We start from the raw sequence: 22053 nt of genomic DNA on the forward strand, positions 1-22053 counted from the left end.
TGACTGAATAACCCTTCTATTTGGGGTGTTTTATATAAATTCACAGAAAAGAATGCTATTCAGTGAATTGATTCATTCTTGCAACTTCCCAGTATGTCTTGGATTTGAATCTTTGCTTTTCGGCCCACTAGTAGAGGGACATTGGCAGAGGTGCGCAACCTCTGAGCCTCAGTTTTCTCCTCTGTAAAATGGGATGGCACCACCCATCTAGTGCCACATGCCCCCTCTTTGCAGGTCTCTCACTGTTGTGCATTTGTGTGATAGATTCACCTTCTGCCTCCTTCCACTAGGCCGTGGGCCCTACCAGTAGAGCCCCACTGCATCTGACTACTGTCAGTTGAGACCATTTTGAGTGAAATGATTCAGAGAGACCAGAAGCTGGATGTACCTGCCCTGGGCGAGCTCCTGTTGTTTGTTCTAAGGTAGCTACCAGTTGCTGTCTCTCTGATTCTTCTCAGGATTGCTCGAGTGTGGCCCAGTGCAGACTATGAGGACCTGCACTCTGATTCTGCAGCCCATAGAGTCTCGAAGTAGAGATGTAGGAAACATATGAATGGTATCTCAGACACACAGATGAATGTTTGCCTGAGGCTCCACCCCACTGAGCTGGTGCCAGAGTCCCATGGTGCTTTGGAGCTCTGCTGAGACTCATCTATAAGAGGGGGGTTGATAATGCCTGTTCTGTCTCAGAGGTAGGCTTCTTTGACAAGCAAGTGATACATTGAAATCAGGTAAGCATGTGGTTTTCAGACAGTGTGGCATAAGCATTCTGTAGGACAGCAACCAGAACAGCCTTGGCTGCTGGGGGACACAGTGACAGGGTCAAGAAAAGAGAAGTCAGGATACCTTGAACAGGGCAGTGGAGTGGGGTGGGAAAGGCATAGACTTTGGAGCTAGGCTGACAGCCTACATATGTGTTCAAGGCCCACATAATCACCAACTACGTGACCTTGGGCAAGTTGCTTAGCCTCTCTGAGCCTTAGTTATCTCATCTGAAAAATGGGATGCTAAAACTAGAACCTATCTCCTAGGGTTCTGTTGAGGATGAAATGTGATAATGCACATGCTTTACTTAGTGCAGCCTGTACTTAATAAATCCTTGTGGGATGGATGGGTAGATGGAAAAGTGTCTTCATTGCTCTGCCCATGAGCTTACAGCAGGACCATTGTAGTCCTCTCCTGGACCATGTGTTTCACACATTTTGTCTGTTCCACCATGACTGCCTTAATTATTGAGTAATAATTGATCTAATTTTTGTTAGCTGGGCCTGTGAAGTTAGAGCCTCTGCTCAGCTGGAGCTGCCCTGAGAGCACAGTGAACTGCCAGGTTCCAGCATGGTTCTAGCCTGGAGCTGGAAACCTGCAGCGTCTGTGGCCCCAGAGGCCTGTGGTAGAGACGCACAAATGTAACACCAGCTTTTCAAAATGCTCTCCAGAGTTCAGGGAATCCACTGTGACCTCTAGGGCCACAGGAGAGAAGCCACTGTCTTGAGCTAAGATGCACCAGTGTTGGCTGGTGTAAAATCTACCGGCCTTGGCCACCATATGGTCAGCGGTGGTGATGGAGATGGAGCTTGGGGGTGGAGTCCCTCTCCTCTCCCTCTACAGTCCTAGGACAGGCCTGGCATCGGTCTTCCTGCTGTGCAGACCTCCTACAGCACCAAGGTAGCTCACTTTCCTCACCTACTACAGTTCTGGCAGGAGACCACCCGGCAGATGGGTAGTGCCCATGTGGGTGGTAAGGTTGGTATCAAATGTACCTGAGGTCCCCTCATCGGTGTCTGCACCCTCCCTTAGTGTGGACTTCAAGGACCTGGACGTGCTGCAATTCACTTCAGACATAAAGCCCACCACCCAGCCTCCTGGGAAGACCCCCAATGTGGGTAGCAGTAGTAGCCACCATACTGGCAAGGCCTGGTAGGATTTTATGACAGCCCTATTAGGATGTCCAGGACATAGGGAATCTGGGTCCCTGCTCTCTTCTGGGTTTCTGCGATTCTGATTGTTTGGGTCCTAATACTCGGTGACTAACATATTCTGAGGGTTTGCCACACAGCAGGCATGGTGCTAAGGCCTTCCCTGACATGATCCCATGTGCTCCTCCTAGAAAGCAGTGGAGTGAGGCTCAGGGTGCTGGGTTCAAGTCTTGGTGCTGGCACTTACTAAAAATGTGGCCTTGAGCATACCTCTGAACCTCTGCACCTTGGTTTCCTTACCTATAAAATGGTTATAAACAACAGTACCTGTGTTGTAGGGTGGCTGTGAGGATCCCTCAAGCTGGTAAGTGCCTGGCTCAGAGAAAGTGCAATGTAAGTGTTAACCATTACTAAAAGATGGGTGGTATCATTATCACATTTTGCAGAAAAGAAAACACGTTTAGAGAGGCCGAAGAACTGTGGCTCCTAAGTAGAAGAGCTAGGATTTGAACTTAGCTCATAAGTGCTACCTTACTCTGCCTCAATGTGGGAAAATACATGTGGGGAGCATTCAGCCAGCTTCGGAAGTGGCATTCTCGGCTTTCCTCAGAGCCCTGGTGAAAGGAGATCCTTTTCTAAGTAACTGAACTGGCCTCTGGGAGCTCTCATAATCCCACAGCAGAGGCAATAGCTGACCCGTGACACACTATCACAGAAGGAGAAGGGAGGGATCAGTGAAGAATTTCTGTTTGGAAATGTTATCTAATGCTGAGTGCTTTCAAGGGACTGGAAATGTGGAGCCCATGCTGTACCCCTGCCGAGGTGCCGGGGAAGCCTGGTGCTCCCCTATTTCCCTGCCACATGTTGCCTGCTGGAGACCTGGGCTATCATCTGGTCCTGGGCGGGCTCAAGCATCTGTGGACGTGCAGGGAAAGCCGGGGCAGCACTTTGCCCTGAGTCACCGTGACGGAAGTCTCTAGCTGATGTGTCCCTTCCAGCTCTGGACCCCTTCAGTCGTCTCCTTTCCAGGTGTGGGGTGAGCAGAGGCTTCTGGGCTCCAGGGAACTTTCTGAACAAGGGCTCCCAGCTCTGGCAGGACAGTGTTTGCTTTTGCTTTTGCCTTGGCATAGTCTCTAGCCAGGGTGCATAGGAACCCAAAACCTAAAAACGATTTCCCCTGTCCTTGAGCTACCCCTGTCCTGCTAAGCACACACCTACACATAGGCACGCACTCACGCATGCACCCCAGCTGCCGGGCCGGGCCCGGGAGCCGCCTCCTTCACCCCAAAGGCTCTTTGTCTGAGACAGAATGGGGCTTACAGATGAAGCCCTCGAAGCTCCAGCCCACGGTCTCATGCCCCCAGAACACCACCCTCTGCCCAGGTGTCCACAGATCTGCCCCAGCAGATGCCTTGTTTGGCTCCAAGGGAAAGCAAGAGTGACCCCCTCTGGGGTCCAGCCACACACACTCCCAGCTAGAGGGGTTAGGGTTTTTGAACGCCCAGACATGGGGCCAGCTGCTGCCTATTGCCCCCTGGTCCCTTGGTGCCACAGAGCTGGCCCCTTACCTCTTCACTCCTGCTTGGCTCCCGGGGCAGCTCCTCACATGCTTTACCCCAGCCGTCAGCAGGGCAGCCTGTCCATGGCCTCCAGGAGGGGGTCCCCGAGTCGCAGGCCGGACTGGCCGCCGAGCAGCCCTGCCTCACTGGCCTCTGCTTGCTCTGCTGTGCTCCCAGCCGGGCTGGGGCCAGGGCTCGGGCAGGGGCTGGCCAGGTGTCCTGCCGGGGCTGCTTACAACCTGCCTCCTCTCCCGGCAGGGGCTGGCGTCTGCCTCTGTGCCATGCTCTGCAGGGCTGGGGCTCAGGGCTCCGGGTCCATCCTTAGGCCGTCTGCAGCAGCCTCATTTGAACTCCCCACTCCTTTGTGGAGCCTTTACATGCCGCTGGAGGAAACTGTGAGCACAGCCTGACCCTGGTTGGCTGCAGGCACTTCTCTCCACCCACCAGTGCAAGAGGATCCCCCAGGCCCCAGAAAGGCTCCGGGCCTCCCCTCAGCCCCAGACAGAGGCGGGCCGCCCGGTGATGTCACGCTAGCTCCGGCCCCAGCTGGCCTGGCCCCTCCCGCCCCAGCCCGCTCTGGCGGCCTCGCCGGCCCCCTCCTTCCCTGGCACGAGCAGCCTGGCCAGCCCTACTCCCTGGCCCGCCCGCCCCTAATGCGCTCTGCCGAGGCCAAGAGCGTCCCCTCTGCCTCAGGTAATAGGTTCAGATCTGCTCTAGCTGTGCAGGCAGCAGGAAGCAGCTCCTCCCCCTGGATGGCTCCCTCATCCCTGCACTGCCCCACAGGCCCCAGGTAAGCAGGCAGGGCACCCCGCACAGATGGCCTCTCCCCATGGGTGCCCTTCATAGAGGCTTCCCTCTCACCTCTAAACCCTTGGGAGGGAGCCCAAGGCCGCCTGCACAGAAGCCAGCTGGATCTGTGCTGACAGCTAGCAGAAGGCAGGGGCCTAGGACACTGAAATACCACAGGCTTGATGGGGGAGGGGTGGTACGTCTAGGAGAAATGCCTGTCACTTCCCACCTAGAGGCCTTGATTAAGTCATTTCACAGTTCTGGCATCCCTTTCATGCATCGATAAATGAGCTATCACCAGTGATCTATCTCCTTGGATTCCCTGGTATCACGTGGGAGAGGGCTTGGCCCAGGGCAGGGGTGCCTCGGAGGGCTGGTCTCAGAGCTCAGGAGGGAAGCGGGCCAGGGATGGCACTCCCAGAACCTCTTTGGTGACCTCCAGACCTCTGAGGAGCACATGATAAGAGCCCCCAGCACAGGGTGTCGCTGAGGTGGAGCTCATGGGTGTTCATAGAGTCAGAACAGAAAGCAGGAGACCACACCAGATCCCCACAAAGTGAGCAATCCTACAGACATGTCAGCACTGCGGGCAGAGGAAGGAGGCCCACGGGTAATGGGAAGGGAACAGCTGTCTCTGCCTTGGCAACAGCTGTGTGAAATACTGGTGGTGACTCTTCTTTCTTCTTTGAAAAAGTTTAGTGATGATGGTGGTGGTGGTGGTGATATCTGGGTACACATCGGGAGAGAAACTTCAGTGGTGTTCTCCCCACCCGCACGCATAGCCATACCATGTTGCTGGTCCCTGGACAAGCAGGTCCACTGTGGCCCTCCGCTCCTCAGGATCACCACTCCTGTCTTTGCAGGGAGCAAACTTTGCTTCTTGCCTCAGCTTCTCCCAGCCTGCTCAGACTTGCTCCCTTTTCCATCTGTCAGTCCCCCTCCTCTTCCTTTTTAGAAGGCAGGTCTCCACCAGAAGACTGCAGTATCTTACAACATTAGCCAGATGATTGGGCTGCATAGGTGTGCTCCCCACAACTGCCATGGGGGTGAAGGTGCCCACCCACTCTGTGGAGGAGCCCTGTGCATGTTCTGCATGGAAGCCATGGGAGCCTGGGGACTCAAGATCAGCCAAAGCACATAGGATGGAGCTGAATCCTTCTTGAGCAGCACCCTTGCCAGCCTGGAAGTTGGCATACTTCATCCTTTTCCCCTTCTTCCTCTCTCTTGCTATCTCTCCTCTCTAGGATGTGTTTCTTGAGAACCTGCTCACAGCTGACAGCAGGAAGCCAAAGTTGCTCTCCTCACAGAGCTTGCAGTCAGGAGGGGAGGCAGACAAACACATGAGAAGTGCTGCTGGGTGCTGAGTGGGTGTCTAAGCTGGAGACTGGGTTAAGTCTGGGCAGGGCAGTCAGAGCACGCTCCCTGGGGTTATGGGGTTTCAGCTGAAATCCAAAGGATGGGTAAGAATTAGCAGGTGTGAGCTGGAGAGATGATGATCTGGGTAGCAGCAGTAGTGCATTAAGGGCCGTGTGGCAGATTGCTTTTTTGAAGATGACCCCAACAACATCTCCTAGTCCAAAATGAGACCTTGACACTCCTTCCATTAAGAGGTAGGGTTTAGGGACACCTGGGTGGCTCAGTGGTTCAGTGTCTGCCTTCAGCTCCTGTCATGATCCCAGGGTCCTTGGATCAAGTCCCACATTGGGCTCCCCATAGGGAGCCTTGCTTCTCCCTCTGCCTATGTCTGTGCCTTTCTCTCTGTTTCTCTCATGAATAAGTAAATAAAATCTTTAAAAAAAAATAAGAGGTAGAGTCTATGTCTCCTCCCTTTGAATCTGGGTGGCTTTGTGACTTACAACCAATAGAATGCAATGGAAATGACACTACCTGATATACAAAGCTGGGTGAGAACAGGCAGGGCACCTCTGCCTTGTTCAGTGGGACACTGTCTTTTGGAGCCCTGAGCCAGGCTTGACCCTGAGAAGTCCAACTACCCGCAGGCTGCCATGAAGGGGCCATGTGTAGCATAGGTCATAGCTGACAGCCAGCATCCACCCCCAGATGTGTGAGGAAAGATGGCTCTCTCAGTGATTCCAGCCCCCAGCGGTGAGTCAGCTTCAGCTACAGTCTTCCTGCTGAGGCCCCAGGCATCAGGAAGAGAAATGAGCCACTGTACCATTCTATAGCTGAATCTTTGACCCACAGAATCCACGAGGATAGGAAAATGATCGTCTAGACTGCTAAGTTTTGATGGTAATTTGTTACACAACAGCAATAGCTGGAGCAGTTATAGGGAGTTCTTCCCAGGAGTATGTTTGAGGAGAGGGTAGGGAGGGGCATGGAGGAAGACGAGGCCTTGTCAGAGGTGGGACTTGATCCAAGGACAGTGGGAAGCCACTGAAAGGTTTTGAGCAACTTGCTTTTATTTCTGAAAGGCACCATTAGTTGCTGAGTAGAGGCTGAGTTGGCGAAAACTGTAGACAAGGCATCTGGAGCTGTGGGTGACGGTTGCAGCCATCCTGGTGAGAGAGGCAGTTGGAGGCAATGAGACCCACTGGGTCAGGGAGAGTTCTCAGGACTCACCCTCCTTTGGGAACAGGTGCAGTCCAAGTCCCTAAATACTAGAGTAGGGGATCCCTGGGTGGCTCACGGGGATCCCTGGGTGGCTCAGCGGTTTGGCACCTGCCTTTGGCCCAGGGCGTGATCCTGGAGTCCCGGGATCGAGTCCCATGTCGGGCTCCCTGCATGGAGCCCGCTTCTCCCTCTGCCTGTGTCTCTGCCTCTCTCTCTCTGTGTATGTGTGTGTCTATCATGAATAAATAAATCTTTAAAAAAATTACTAGAGTAAATTTGCTTTCACAATTCAAAATTCCTAGGATCCCATCAAGTGGGAGAGGAATGGCAGGACAGCCTTGCCCTGTCTGTGTTTGCACGTCCCAAGCCCCTGAGGTGGCCTTGAAGTCAAGGATGCTGCTGGAGAGCTTGAGCTGTGCAGTCAAAATCTGGTTCTACCACTCAGTAGCTCTAAGCTTCACTGTCCTCATCTGTAAAATGAAGATGTCACAAGGATTTACCCCATAGGGCTGCTGAGAATAGTAAATAAGATGCAACATGTTAAGTGTAATGCACAGTGGCTAGTACCCAGTACATACTCAGTATTGGCTCTAGTAATTTCCATTGCCTCCTTCCTTGGGCCATGAGTTCCCTGAGCACTGGCACAGGTGTAGGCATGGGCCACACAGAGCTCTTCTTCTTTACATCCTGGTACAGTGGGGTGGCTGGCTGGGGAGGATGAGGAGATGTGGCTCAGAGTTTTACAGGCCTGGGCTCAGATCCCATATCTGTCTCTAACCTGGGCAACATTCTTATTCTCTTGCAAACTTTGTTTCCTCACTTAAAAAGAAAAAAATAAAAAAGGAATGATGTTACTCAGTCATCTCATAAGCTGAGGTTGGTGTGAGAGGACTCTCAGGACCCTCACGGTGACAGGGCTGAGTGAGATGATGCCCCTAAAGCACTAGCACAATGCCTGGCATTAAGCCATCAGCAGTTACTCGGGAAACAGGGCTGCTGCTCTTCCCTGCTCCCAAAGGCCTCTCCAGTCTTGCTTGTTGGGCCCCTAACTTCAGCTCTGAATCCCCACGACCTCCTGGAGGAACACCATTCCCATAATTCCAGCTGCCTGTTGGACCAAAGTGTCATGTGACTAAAGCACATGAGGAGCAGGGAATCTCCCTTTCTCTCTCTACATTTTTTATCAGAAAGAAAAATGTGTGAGGTTTACATGGTGGCAAAAATACAAAGAATCTTAATTATGTCCTACAATTTGTTTAAATGATTTCATGTGCTTTCATGTCTTATCACCTTCCTGACAGCTACAGTTTTTTTCTGTTGGAAATGTTGGGTTGTTGTACTGATATACTGCATGTGGTAGGAGTACATGGCAAGCATGTGTTATAAAAGGGGGACTTGGACCTCCCCGTGTTTTGCAAACTCAGTGTCTTACCAGCATTTCAAGCCTAACAGATCCCAAATTGATGTTCCCCCTTCAGCAGTTTTTACATCTCTTTCCATCATCTTTTGGCCTACACTGTTTCTGATGCGAAGTCAGCTCTCTTCCTTATTACTGCTCCTTTGTACATAGTGAGTATCTTCCCCTCTGACCTCTTCTAAGATTTCTCTCTATCTTTGGTTTTTAGCAGTTGGACAGTGGTGTGAATAGGTGTAAGTTTCTTTGCATTGATTCTGTGTGGAGTTCACTGAACTTCTTGGATCTTTGAGTTGATTTGTCTCACTAAATTTGGGATTGTGTGAGGCAATTTGGGGCCATGGTTTCTTCTAATGGTTCTTCAATGCCATTCTCTCTCCTCTCCCTTTCTGGAACTCCATTTATACACCTGTGTTGTCCCAGAGGTCACTGAAGCTCCCTCCCTTCTTCCCTTCCTTTCCTTTCTCTTTCCTTTTCCTTTCTGTGCTTCAGTTGGATCATTTCTATTACTTGTCTTCAAGTATTCTGACCTTTTCTTTTTAAAAAATTATTTATTTATTTATTTATTTATTTATTTATTTATTTATTTATTTATTTATTCATGAAAGACAGAGAGAGAGAGAGAGAGATTGAGAGAGAAAAGCACAGAGACACAGGCAGAGAAAGAAGCAGGCTTCATGCAGGGAGCCCGACATGGGACTCAATCCCGGGTCGGTCCCCAGGATCGTGCCCAGGACCAAAGGTGGTGCTAAACCGCTGAGCCACCCGGGATGCCCGTGACCTTTTCTTCTACAGTATGCAATCTGCTGTTAATTTCATCCTAAGTATATTTTATATTAGGTACTGTATTTATTGGGTCTAGAATTTCCCCTGGGTTTATTTTTATAGGACCCATTTCTCTTCTGAGATTCTCTATCCACTCATTCATTCTATCTTTCATTTCCTGAAAATCTTGTGCATATTTTATAATAACCATTTTAAAGCTCTTGTTGACTAATTCAACATCTGACTCATCAGTAGATCTGTTTTATTGACTATTATTTTTCTTGAGCCTGGGTCACATATTCCTGCTTCTTCATATATCTATCATTTTTAAATTGTATACTGGACATTTTGGATAATATATTGAAAAGACTTTATATTTTATTGCCTTCCTCTAAAGAATGTTGTGTTTTGTTCTGGCAGGCAGTTAAATTGCTGACATACCCCCTTGATCTTGTGAAGGTTTGGTGTTTAGGTTTTGTTCAAGTAGATTTATTTTGGTTTTGTCTATAGTCCTAGGGTATAACTCTTCCTAGTAAGGTATGGCTTTTCCAGGATGAAATCAGAAACCTTAAATGTTTGCTAAGTTCCTTTAGCTTGACAAGACTTGAACTCCAATCTCTTATCTTCTGAACTCCCTGCTTCCCAGCTACTGCTTTCTTTTGGGCTCTGTGGGGTCTCTCTCTCTCTCTCTCTCTTCCCCCTCTCCCTCTCCCTGCATGTATACAATTTAGGGATTAACTAAGGATTTGAAGGGAATTTGTACAGTAATTTGGGAGCTCCCCCTTCGATGGCTATCTCCCTTCTGGCATATTCCCTTTCAGTTGCCATACTCAGTGCCCAACTTCTTTATCTTCTTCCCAGGCAGTAATACTGCTGCATTCTGTTTCAGTTCTATTCTTCTGTTTATCACCATGAACTGGGAAGTGCCTTTATATGTTTCCCATCTTTTCAAAAACCTTGTCTCCTCCAGTATCTGTTGCTTTGGGTTGTTCTCAAAAGCTTTCAAGCAGTTATTTTGTATATTGTCCCGAGTCTATCATTGTTACTGACCAGAGAGTTAGTTCAGTACAATTTACTTTTCCATGTTGGTAACTGGAACTCCCCACATCCCAGCTGAATCTGTCTTCTCCCCCAAACCTCCTGTACTCCCGCTGCTGTCAGCACCCTCGATAAACCTAGCCAGCTGGTTGGTAGCTCTTACTTCAGTTCTCTGCCCTTCCTGCTCTTGGTCATAGTCTTTTGGGAAATATCAGCCCCAAGAATGCATGTCTTGATTCAGCTCAGTACACCCACCTTGGGCACTAGAGGAAATGTGTTGTCCCTGCAAGCCTTGTTAGAGCATCTACTATAGCATGTATGGCTAATTGTGATATACTAGGCATCAAGCTCAACATTTTACAGGCATTGTTTTTTTTTTCTCCTCTCACAACCTACGAAAGAAGTATTGCCATTTTGTTCTACTAACAAGAAGACTGAGGCTTAGCAAAGTAAAATTCCTTGCATTTGGCCACTGGGTAGAAAGTAACGGGACTGGGATTAAGACCCACATCAAAGTGAGCAGAAACACAGTTGTCCTGCAAACAAGTAACATCTCTTTAATTCTAAGACATTTTTTCTTGTTTTAAGATCTCTGAAATCAGGAGGCATCTTGAAGTTAACAGCATGTCAGGAGCTAACGGGCAGCACTTTTTCCCATTTTACTAGAACATGACACATTTAATAGTTGATGACTTCTCAGATTCAAGGTCAAGGAATTATGGCATTGTTAGTGATGGGGCTTCAGTGAGGTTGACCCAAGCTTGAAGGACAAAGAAGCACGTCCCCTCCTCTCCTGGTCAGTCACTTTTGGAAAGGTCCAAGGGAGTGTCCAAGCATTATGAAACCCGTGGAACTGCCCCAAGCCTCCCTCCTCCAGATTTAATGCAACAGCTGCCTCTAAGCTGAGATCCAGCCAACTGGTCCCTTCCTCTCCTGAAGGTGCTGTCGTCAGGTCCTGTGACTTGCCGCCCTATGTCTATCAGGGACACAATGTGTTCCCTGACCCTAGTAAGAAGTTTGGAGACTCATATTTGTGGGGAGGTTTTTAAAGCAGTGCTACTGGTTATCCTGGACTGCCCAGTGTCACACAGGATGTCCCAGCACATGGAAAGCCCTTTGAGGACACTGTGTCTGTTAAATGCTTGCCAAACAAGTATATCCAAATGTCAGCACAGGTTACATGTTCAGTTACAAAGTAGCTTTGAGAACCTATTGGTGGCTCATGCATGACCCATTTAATTCCTACTTTTCAACCCACCTGCAAGGAACAAAGTCAGGGCAGCCCTTCTGTTCAAGCCTGGACATCACCTAACAGTCAAATACATTTGCTGTTCAGTCAATAAACCCTTATTAAGCTCCATCTGAGCCCCAGAGTTTGGGCTCCAGGTCAATTTGCCCAAAGCCAATTTGCTAAGATGTTTAGTTGACTGGTTTTCATTTTGTCTTTATAACAGTATTTTAAGGAATGTTTGATTGGCCTCATCTGCCCTCTTAACTGCAGCTGATGCAGAGGCTCGTCCCCAAGAGAGGAGACTGAGAAGCAGAGGGAAGAGAGATTTAATTTTAGTTTGCTGGCTTTCTTTGTATTGTCATAACAAAAACTTCACAGAAATTTTCCAGAGCTGTTTAAAATCATCCCATCCTATATAAACATTTTTAAAAAATATTTTATTTATTTATTTGGGAGAGAGAGAGCGCAATTGAGTAGGGGGAGAAGCAGAGGGAGAGAGAAAAGCAGACTCCCTGCTGAGCAGGGAGCCTGACATGGGACTTGATCCCAGGACCCTGATATTATGACCTGAGCCAAAGGCAGACACTTAACCAACTAAGCTACCCAGGCACCCCACATATATAAAAATCTTAAAAATTGCTTTTTTGGAACACTGTGTCAGACGGGATCTTTGTCCCAGACAGGAGATGAGAAACTGAGGGCAGTTTTATGGTCAGTGGGGGAAGACCACAGCCCCCTTATAGATACCTGCTGCAGTTCTCCTCCCAAGGAACAGCTGAGCTGTTGCTCACCTTGCTTATCATTCCTGGGCCCGAAGAAGGCAACTGAACAGATAATTGAGGGCTTCTGGCAAGAGACTGACAGGCTGAGCTTCCCACGCCTGAGGCCAGGATGGGGACACTGGTCAGGGGTGCTGGTGCTGCAGTGGGCAGTGTTATCAGAGAGGCCTGAGGGCAAGCCTGGGCCTGTCTTGTCCTGGCCTCTGTCCGGAGCATCTCACTAGAGGACTAGCACACAGAAAAACATGATAAATATCTGTAGGAATGCTAGCCTTAAAAATGCACTCGCCCTGTGTCACATCCAGGGTTTCTGACTCAGGATCTTGGGGCTGAGGGCAGCAAGAGTGAAATTTAGGAGTCTGGCTAGAAGAAGGGAAAGGAGACCCAAGATAAGAAAGACAACCTCCCTGACTTCGTGAGGCTGCGCCTAGACCTCTGAGGGCTACCCCAGGCCCACCCCAAGCTGATTCTGGGGGTTCCCTATAACTCCTACTTCACTGATCTGGCTCTCAGCCCTGCCCTCTCCCCTTCCCACTGGTCCATGTGCCAAGCAGATGCAGGAAGAAAGGCAGTACCTGTGCTGAGTATTCAGGGCCATCTTGCTAGGTGTGGGTGGGGCAGCAGAGGGACATCTGCTCGTATTCTCCATGCAGGTGGATGATGGTGCTGTTCGCAGTATCAGCCCCTCTCTTCTGCATGGCAGAGCCAGGTCCCAAAGCGCTTTGGCATTTGTTATCTCCCAACTTAGCTTCATAGCAGGCCTGGGAGTGGGGAGGGCAGCAGTTATTCCCTTTTGTAGATAAGAAAAATGAGACTGTGACAATGTTATGGTCACTCTTACTATCATCATGTATTATATGTTCACTGTGTGCCAGGCGCTGTGCTGGTCATCGCCTTAACCTTGCCAAACTTCCCAGCATCTATAGAAGCCAGGGCTCCAAGCACAGATCCAGGATGACTTCTGCCTGCCTGAGGCACTTTGCCTTCATGAGCTCCTTCCTGTACTAAAAAATATTAAAAGTCATCTTCTATGGCTGCGTTGGTGTAAAGACAAATATGTTAATATTGAATATTAAGGCATTTTCTGCCCTAAAATTTCACATTTTGTTCTCATTTTAAAAGAAGTTAGAACATTTTTGTGAGCCCCCAAAAGTATTGTGAGCCCTATACCCTGTGCCTAATGGATAACTTGGCCCTGACTGTAAGTCCACACTCCCTGACCCACAAATCCAGAATCCAAAAGCTCTAGAAAAAGCAAGCTTTTTTTCAAAAGATTGGCTCAAAATTGATTTGGTGGCAAAATCCAACTTGAATTGCCATGAGGTTCTGTGTGGTCTTTGAACCACTGAACCACCCCTATGTTTAGGGAACTGCACTGACACCACGACGGGGTTAGAGGATTGTGCATCCTGTGTAACACATCACATGCTGACATTGTCTCTCCCTGGGGTCCCTGTTCTCCTTTCCTGGAGCATGAATTCCTTGAGGACAGGACCGTGTTGTGTCTCTCTCGTGAGTGCAGATATTAATCATTTTTCCATAAATCCACCATTTTCCTTTCTTAGAGAACCCACAGGGAGCTGCCATTCACAGATTTATAGCTGAGGTCCAAGCCCAGTGCAAGCCTGTGGTTATGATGAGCCAGCCCCTGGCAGGTCTGTGGAGCTGCTCCCCCATAAAGAGATATGGGGGTGTGTGTGCATGTGGGTCCCTGAAGAACAAGTGGGAGACAAGTTTAGGGGAAGGAATAATGGAGACAACGCTGGTCAACTACTCATGGGTCGCAGGTTCTGTGCCAACTGTTAACATCAATTTATTCCCACAACAGCTCTATGTGGTAAGAACCATCACTGTCCTCCTTTTCAGGCTGAGGAAAACAAGGTTAGAGAACCTAAGTAGGCTGCCCAAGGGTGTGCAGCAAGGGAGAGATGGCACAAAGGTGCTGCTCCCCGACCCCCTGACCTCAGGCTGTGGTCATGCCTGGTGCCACCTGAATGCAGCCAGGCCCCAGAATGCAGCTCTGAACCCCAGGCCAGTGAGGGCTCTCTGCAAAGGCTGGAGGAGCTGTTTTCATGACACTCAGGGCACACCTGAGGCTCATGAGGTGCTGAGGTAGGAGACTGGGGCCAGGTGATAAGGTGCCACAGAACACAGCCAAAGGCCTACCCACCATTGCTGTGCAGGACACCCACCTAGTTATCCCACAGATGTTTATGGAGTTTCCACATGGGGCCAGAGATGAGGTCATTTGAAAGACTGATGAAACTGGTTAATGGAATAGGTAAAGATGGGGTGAGTGGGAGCGTGAAGGAGGCTACTTTGAACAGAGTGCTCAGGGAAGTTTCTGAGAGGAAGGGTCATGTGAGCCACAGGAAGGAGGCAGCCATGTGAAAGGAACAGCGCATGCAAAATCCATGGGATAGGAATGAGCTTGGCCTATTTGAGGAATAGAAAGTCCACTGTGACCAAGCAGCAGAGACAAATGGGAGAGTGGGGAGTCGGGGGCAAGTGAAGCGAGAGAAGCAGGCTAGGGTAGGTCCTGTAAGGCCCTCTAGGCCAGATGAGGCCTTGGAGTTTTATTCAGAGTGCAATGCAGGCCTTTGAAGGCTTGCAAGCAGGAAAATATTATGCTTTGTTTTGCATTTTCTCAGTATCCCTCTTGGTGCTGGGTGGAGAATGGTCCAAGGGGGAAACAATGGAACTAAGAAGACCATTAGGAAGCTTAAGGGGCTGTCCTGGTGAGAGGCCAGGGGATGGGCACTGGGGCAGTGCCAAGGAGACAGTGACCAGTGATTGGATTCTGGATTTTGGAGGAATGTTGACAGGAACCCAGCATGACTCTAATATGGTGAGGATCAAGCTGTACTGTTTAGCACCTTGAAGATTTGCCACCTGGGAGTCCTAGAAATAGAATTCTAGGAGCAAAGTAGTGACCCACAGTTGGGATTTCCATGTAGTGTTGGGCAGTGCACATCCTGCACAGCTGTACACGATAGCCCTGACCGTAGCCAGCACTGACAGTTGGGCATTGTCCTCCAGGAGTGTGGGGGAAACAGTTGGCAGCAGGAAGCTGAAGCAAGGAGCCACCACCCCAGACACTCCCAGAAATAACTGGGGAAGTTGAGGATGAGCTGCAGTTGTGCTGAGAGAATCTATAGAACGTGCTTGAATTGCTGTTAATGTTCCACATGCTGAAGTGGACTGGAAAAGTCCAGTTACTTACCCCACCTCTTGAACTAGTTCTCATCCTTAAGGTAGCTCCTGAGCTGGATGTCAATATCCAGAGAGATGTGGAGAGCTCAGGGTCTCCTTGGGTTTGCAGGAATTGCTTTTAGTAGAGGTCCATAGGTCTGCTTGCCCCAACCTGGAAGGGGGAACTTTGCAGCAGACACTGTCAGGGAGACACAAGAACTTTGTAACTGTGACCCTGGAAAATCAGAAGGGATTTTTCCTGTATCTTCCCCAGTTTCCGACTCCCAGACTTGTCCTGGTTCTCCAACTAGTAGGTCTGGGGTGGGCCACCTCAGGGACACCCACACAGGCCCTGCAGGGAGGAAAGGCAGCAGGTATAGGTGGCTTCCTTCGGCCCCTCCAACCTCCAGACCATCCCCTGGCCTCCCTCTCACAATCCCTGGTCTGGGCCAAATAGATTCCTGCTCTGAGGCTGAAACTCTGGAGGACAGGGGTCAGGTTTCTCCTGCACTAAGTATTTCCTGGTTGCTGCCCCACATCTGCTCTTTGGCACCCTGCCTTGTGCCCAGAGACTGACCTATATGGATTCCCCCTGTCGGCTCCCTTGCCTTCTGGCTTTGGTTGGGTTTGGCCACTAGCAGATGCTGACAGGAGAGGAAAGGATGGGAAGAAAGCAAGGACAGGTATACCGCCAGCTCCCTTTCTGCACAGCCATGGCTGTCTTGGTGCAGTGGGAGTCAGCTGGGCCTGGGCTTGAGTTCCACCTTTACCTCTTATTAACCACATGGCTTCTGAAATTAATTTACCTATCCTCTCTGTGTCTGTTTCCTCATCTAAAAAGCAGGATGGATGGGGCAGCCCCGGTGGCTCAGCGGTTTAGCGCCACCTTCGGCCCAGGTTGTGATCCTGGAGTCCCAGGATGGAGTCCCGCATCGGGCTCCCTTCATGGAGCCTGCTTCTCCCTCTACCTGTGTCTCTGCCTCTCTCTGTATGTGTCTGTCATGAATAAATAAGTAAAATCTTTAAAAAATTAAAAAAAAAAACTAAGATAGCAATACCACCTTCCCAGGACAGCTTGGAGGAATAAGTGAATCCATGTGAGTGCAAATACTCTAGCACAATACTTGGTACACAGTAGGTGCTGGATAGATGCTGACTCATCTACCTGGCTCAATAGATGCTTACTAACCTTCTTTTAGTAAGTTGGAGCCCCGGTATTTTGGGTTTCCTACACATTTGGGTCTTCTGAAGATCACTAGTTATTTGTATCTCTCCAGAGAGTGTGCTATAGTTTCCCTCTTTGGTTTACATACCTGTCATTGCCTGAACCACCCCCGCAGAGCCTCACTGACAGTCCTTTAGCCAGAGGAGTGCTTCTCTGCCCTTGTCTTGTGTGCAGTCTGCACATGAAGTCAGCTTGACCAAAGAAAATCATTCCTTCAATGTGGTGGCAAGCAGGCTTATGGAAAGCGCACGTGTATACATCCAGCAATAATCTGGAACATTTATTGAACACGTACTGATCTTCACCACAACCACCCTGGGAGGCAGGTTCTATTATTATTTCACCATTTTCAGAGGCAGAAACTGAGGCCTAAGAAGTTGCTTGACTTGCCCACAGTCCCACCTGAGTAAGTCTGGCACTGGGCACCTGCCCCGTCAGCCCCCGGATTACCTACCTCTGTCACAGGGAAAACGCAGTGCTCCAGGCCCTAGAGGCCGAGCCATTGTAGATAATCAAGTTACCTGGGAAGCTACAAGCCTGTTTCCTTAGTCATCCAGTGTTTAAAAGTTTTTGTCCGTTCTCATTAAGTTTTTCATACCGCCTCGCACAGACATACACATGTGTGCTAACCTCTGTAAATCCTGGTGAATCACAGTACTGACCTCTCCTTGGTGACTCAGTCATCTCCAACAGCCTAACTTTACTGCAGGCTGCAGGGTGGAGGGCGCTGTAAGCCCTGTGAGCCCCAGGCAGCTGTGTTTGTTGTTCCTTCCCTTGCTCTTCCTTCCATGGTAGCAATCACTCTCCCTTCCTGGCCTCCCCATCCCTCTCCTGGTTTGTCACTTCTCTCCAGCAGAAGTCCCAGAAATCCGATAGAACTATTTCTAAACAAGAGGAGCTGGGCACTACACTTGTCTAAAGGGCTCTCCTGTGAGTAATGTTCAAGAGACTTCAATGCCTGAACCTGATCACATCAATTTTGGGTGCTCAGAGGCTTTTGGGGCTTATGAGAGCTAGGCTCCTACAAAATAGCTGCCATCTATTACACACATTGTGTGCCTGGCATGGTGGGAGGCCTTTTACATGGATTATTTCACTGAATCGTCAAAAACATTACCTTCCAGGAGTGGTTTGATTCTGTCTTCCATTTTAGGTGATGAAGTAGTGAGCTACTCAGAGAGTAGAGTAGAGTCTACCCAGCCACATGGCCAGTGAATGGCAAAGCCAGGATCTGTATCTGGGCCTGTCTGAATCCAGAATCCACAATCATCATAGGCCCTGAGCTCTCCCACTTTCCAGTGGTGTGAGGTTGGACAGCTTAGGGAGGCACCTGATCCTCATGTCTTCATCTGAGGATAATGCTGTTTATTCCCAGAATTATTATGAAGGTTGAGACAAATGTTGTCCACTTGTCTCTTAGTAGGCACCCAGGGTTGCCTTCCTCATACTCTTGACTTAAGCACACCTCACAGCAATGGCCCTAAGCTCTAAGGGCCTCAGAATCAGTTTGCCAGGCCCCATTTCACACTTTTTGATTCTGTAGGTCTGAGGTGGGGCCTGAAAATTTGCATTTCTTTTTATTTTTATTTTTTTTTTTATTTTTTATTGGTGTTCAATTTACTAACATACAGAATAACCCCCAGTGCCCATCACCCATTCACTCCCACCCCCCGCCCTCCTCTCCTTCTACCACCCCTAGTTCGTTTCCCAGAGTTAGCAGTCTTTACGTTCTGTCTCCCTTTCTGATATTTCCCACACATTTCTTCTCCCTTCCCTTCTATTCCCTTTCACTATTATTTATATTCCCCAAATGAATGAGAACATATAATGTTTGTCCTTCTCCGATTGACTTGCTTCACTCAGCATAAAAAATTTGCATTTCTAACGAGAAACCATGAGGACCCAGTTGTGAGAGCCATTACCAGAGATGGATGAGTTTTCCAAGAATGCAAGTCTGGGGTGGCCTAGCAGTGCCCATCACCTACCTTTGATGGCTGTTTTATGTGAGCAGATATTGGGTATGTATGGAGCAGGGAAAGTGTGGTTTGGCTTTCTGAGGCCGTTTCCTGGAAACTGGCTTGATGTTGGCCTCACCCTTTCCCTCCCCTACACCGGATGCCTGCATGTCACTGACCTGGGAAATGGAGTGTTTAAGCAGCATGGTGATGTCTGGACTCTGAAACAAGGTTCATTCGACCAGTCTCATTAACATGGTTCTCACTTGCTTTCCTGGTCAGAATAAGAAATAAAAGGCACATGAAAAAGATAAATCATCTTGGAGAAATTGCTTCTATAAATTATCTGTCTCCCCCCTCCCACCCTCAGAAAACCTGAAGCATTGACAAGGACAACCATACCTTCCTTCGCAATTGGAATTTTAGATTTATCTGTATAATGGTATGATCAGCACTCCTGCATCCCTAGTGGGCTGTAAGGATGGGGTGGGCCACATCTGGCTCCCTGGTGCCCAGCACAGTGCCTGGCACACAGCAAGGGGCACTCCATTGACATTGCTGTGGGAGAGCCTTGTGGCACAGTGGCAGGTGCCAGAGTCAGAGGAACCGGGTTTGAACCCAAGAGCCTCCTTCTAGTTGAATGGCCTTGGACAAATAACTTATGTGGGCCTTTGTTTCCCCCTTTCTAACTAGTAGAAAAATCATACCTATGTTTCAGGGCTGTCATGATAATTAAACAGTGTATAGGGTACCCCCAGTCCCTGCCACATGGTGCTTTATTTCTCCTTGGTCATCAGCCTGCTGGGCAGGCCAGGGCCTTGGTGTAAAATACTGGCTCAGGAACCACACTTTGGAGTCCAGATCCCAGCTCCCTGTGTGTTCTTTTTATTTTTATTTTTTAAGATTTTATTTATTTACTCATGAGAGACACACAGAGAGAGGCAGAGACATAGGCAGAGAGAGAAGCAGGCTCCATGCAGGAGCCGGAAGTGGGACTCACTTCCCATCCCTCCGGGATCATGCCCTGGGCCGAAGGCAGGCGCTCAACTGCTGAGCCACCCAGGCATCCCTCCCTGTGTGTTCTTGAGCAGCAATTCATGTCCTTGGTCAGCTTCAACAGTACTCATCTGTAAAGCTGGGGTAAAAAGGCACGAACAGCACTGTTTTGTGAGCAGTAAGGACACATGCTCTTGAGGCTCCACTGTGGGCCAGTCCACAGCCCGCACTGACTTTATCTCCTCCCACACATGCAGGGGAGCAGGGACCTGTGGGGAGAGCAGCTTGGCCATGTGAAGAGGACATGGTGGGTTGGAGACATAGGAGGCCTGGGAGGCTGCCCTTCTCATGATGCACACCCCAGGCAAGAGGGGAACAGCATGACAGGGGAGTGCTCTTTGCAAAGAGCCATCCCCAGCTCCTGCGCTGGAAAGTCCCTCTCCCTGGCAGCCTTCAGAAAGGCGGATCAGTCTTCAGCTGGTTTTAATCACTCTCACGAGCTCGAGAGCGTGCTGCCTTTGCCTGCGGACGTCACCCCCTCTCTGCTACCTGCCAGGCTGGGGCTGTGTGGGGTGGGGTGCCCCCCTCCCCGGCAGGGATGAGCCCCCTTCCACCTGTCTACAAGCCTGCTGTCACCTTTCTTCTTCTGCCAGGCTTACTCTGGGCAGCCCTGGGCCTTGGCCCTCCTCCCGGGCATTGTCAGAGAAGCTTCCAACACCTCGAAATCCACCCGGGGGAGGGTCCCCTTTAACGTGGAACCCAGACAGTCCTGGTTTCTATGTGTGCAGAGCGTTTGGTAAACAGAATGCTTGAGCCTTGACTTGTTGGAAGGGGCGAATCCCAGCTGACGCCCCAGACGCTCAGCCTATTTTGGGCCTGGTCTCTCCCCTGCCGAGGTCTGTGGTCAGAGTGTTCATCTGCGCACACACCCCCACCCCTGCCCCACAACACCCACCGTGAGGGTTGAAGGACCAGGGGAGCCGATTTCATGTTCCTGTCCTGGTGGAGTGTTGGCCCTGTCAGTCCACCCGCCCACTGGCTCTGGGCTGCGCCCACTGATGCCTGGTATCCACTTAGTAAATGCTCTTGTCCCCACTCCCCCCGTGAATGCTGTGATTCAGCACACACAGAGGGGAGCTTCACTTAAGAAAGAAAGTATTCAAGGCCGCCATCCAGCTCGGGCAGGCGCCGGGAGACAGCTGCCAGTTCCTGCCTGGCTGGACTGAGAAGGCCATGCACCCTCCACACACAGAGGGGTCTCTCCTCCCTCCTTTTTTTTTTTTTTTTTTTTTTTTAAGACCCACAGTCTCTTTTGGTTGCTGGACCAGATGCAGTTTAAACCTGTGTTCAGAATACCTCATTAATAAGTAGCAGATTAATAGTCTTCTAGAATTAAGAGAATACCACCCATACAACAAAATGTGTTCTAGATCTCGGGGTGCCTGGAGCTGTGCTAGGCTGCTCTGCCAGAGCTGGAGCAGCTTTAGGGACCCTGGGTTAGTGGCCTGTGATCCTCCCCCACCCAAGACCCCTTTTGTGTCTCTTGTTAACTCTGGGTTCTGAAAACGTCTACAAGTAATAACAGCCACCATGTTTCCTGTGAAGTTTATGGTTACTGTGTGCCAGGTGCAAATGAAGCTCTTCATTATCTCAGGATATTGTGTCCTTGCCATGGGTACAGGATTAGATGATTCCAGTCTCCCTTGGGTGGATGAGGAAACTGGGTCCTGGAAGAGTCGAGTCTTGCCCAGGGTCACTTGGAGTGAAGTCTTGCCCCCAGAACTGACTCAGATCTTTGTTTCTGTACTGTTGCATTATAAATTATCTTCATGAAACATACTGCTTGCATTAAGTGAAAATAAATGCCTTACCCCGTTTATTGTTAACAAACATGTAGCTGCCCAGAGCTTCTGAACAACTGAGCGTATGTAATGATTGCTGGAACTAAACCCAGGTGATAGCTTCCTGCCCCCCAGTTCCAGGGCCCAGGCTTCTGCCCCATACCCACTCCTGTGGATCGTGGTTGAGTGCTCTGAGCAAGAGGGATATCCTAGACATGCAGCTGGTATTGTTTTGAGGTGTGTCAGGTGCTCCTCCCCAAAGCCAAGAAAGGAGGCTCCGGAGAGTCCCTTTGTGAAGATCGGGTCGCCTTTGACCATGGCTGGGCATGGGACAAGTTGCTGGGCATGGGACAAGTTGCAGGACCCTCAGGCCCCCCGGAGGGTGGGAGAGGGCCCTCCCCAGAGCTGAGAGCACAGAGGCCGGCCACCCCTTTCCAATCCACTCTCCCTCTCTGGAGAAGAAAAGGAAGAGGGCAATTGACATGTAACCCCCAAAGTATGGGTCACATTGCCCATTTCTGGGCGGAGATGTGTAATGGGGTGATCTGAAGAGTCCTCAGGCTTTGAAAGGACTTGGGCCTCACCCTTTGTTCCAGTTCTCTGTGGCCCTCACGAGATGCCAGAAACTACCCCAGATGTTCCTGGGTCTGTATGTGAAGGGGACAGAAGCTGGCAGCGGGGCAGGAGCTGTGCTACCCTGTTGGCCACCCCACCATGCAGTAGGACACAGACTTCTGAGAGAAGGGATTGGGACACGTGCCTCTGTGGCAGGGACAGGA

At 49.9% G+C, this 22053-nt stretch overlaps 2 protein-coding genes and 1 long non-coding RNA gene across 17 annotated transcripts in view; 1 reads left to right on the forward strand and 2 right to left on the reverse strand.

Moving 5' to 3' along the window:
* ANGPTL2 (angiopoietin like 2) overlaps window positions 1-4018 on the reverse strand; it is a 36237-nt gene extending 32219 nt beyond the window's left edge. The window contains exon 1 of the mRNA XM_072777980.1: window positions 3485-4018. The gene's annotated coding sequence lies outside the window, so the exon portion shown is untranslated. The remainder of the gene's footprint in view (window positions 1-3484) is intronic.
* RALGPS1 (Ral GEF with PH domain and SH3 binding motif 1) overlaps window positions 1-22053 on the forward strand; it is a 294614-nt gene that overhangs the window by 186154 nt on the left and 86407 nt on the right. The gene's annotated exons all lie outside the window — the stretch shown is intronic.
* LOC140605752 (uncharacterized) lies at window positions 5619-20497 on the reverse strand. Of its 4 annotated transcripts, none has more exons than XR_012008322.1 (7): window positions 20389-20497; window positions 18617-18711; window positions 15289-15456; window positions 12966-13069; window positions 12641-12826; window positions 12078-12293; window positions 5619-6783 (listed from the first exon to the last, which is right to left on the reverse strand). It is a non-coding gene; the product is annotated as an uncharacterized lncRNA (long non-coding RNA). The 4 variants fall into 4 exon arrangements; XR_012008323.1 differs by lacking the exon at window positions 20389-20497 and adding an exon at window positions 20070-20190 and having other exon boundaries at window positions 12966-13064; XR_012008320.1 differs by lacking the exon at window positions 20389-20497 and adding an exon at window positions 20070-20190 and having other exon boundaries at window positions 6572-6783.

Source organism: Canis lupus, chromosome 16, assembly GCF_048164855.1.
Source record: "Canis lupus baileyi chromosome 16, mCanLup2.hap1, whole genome shotgun sequence".
In the NCBI taxonomy this organism is placed as follows: Eukaryota; Metazoa; Chordata; class Mammalia; order Carnivora; family Canidae; genus Canis; species Canis lupus.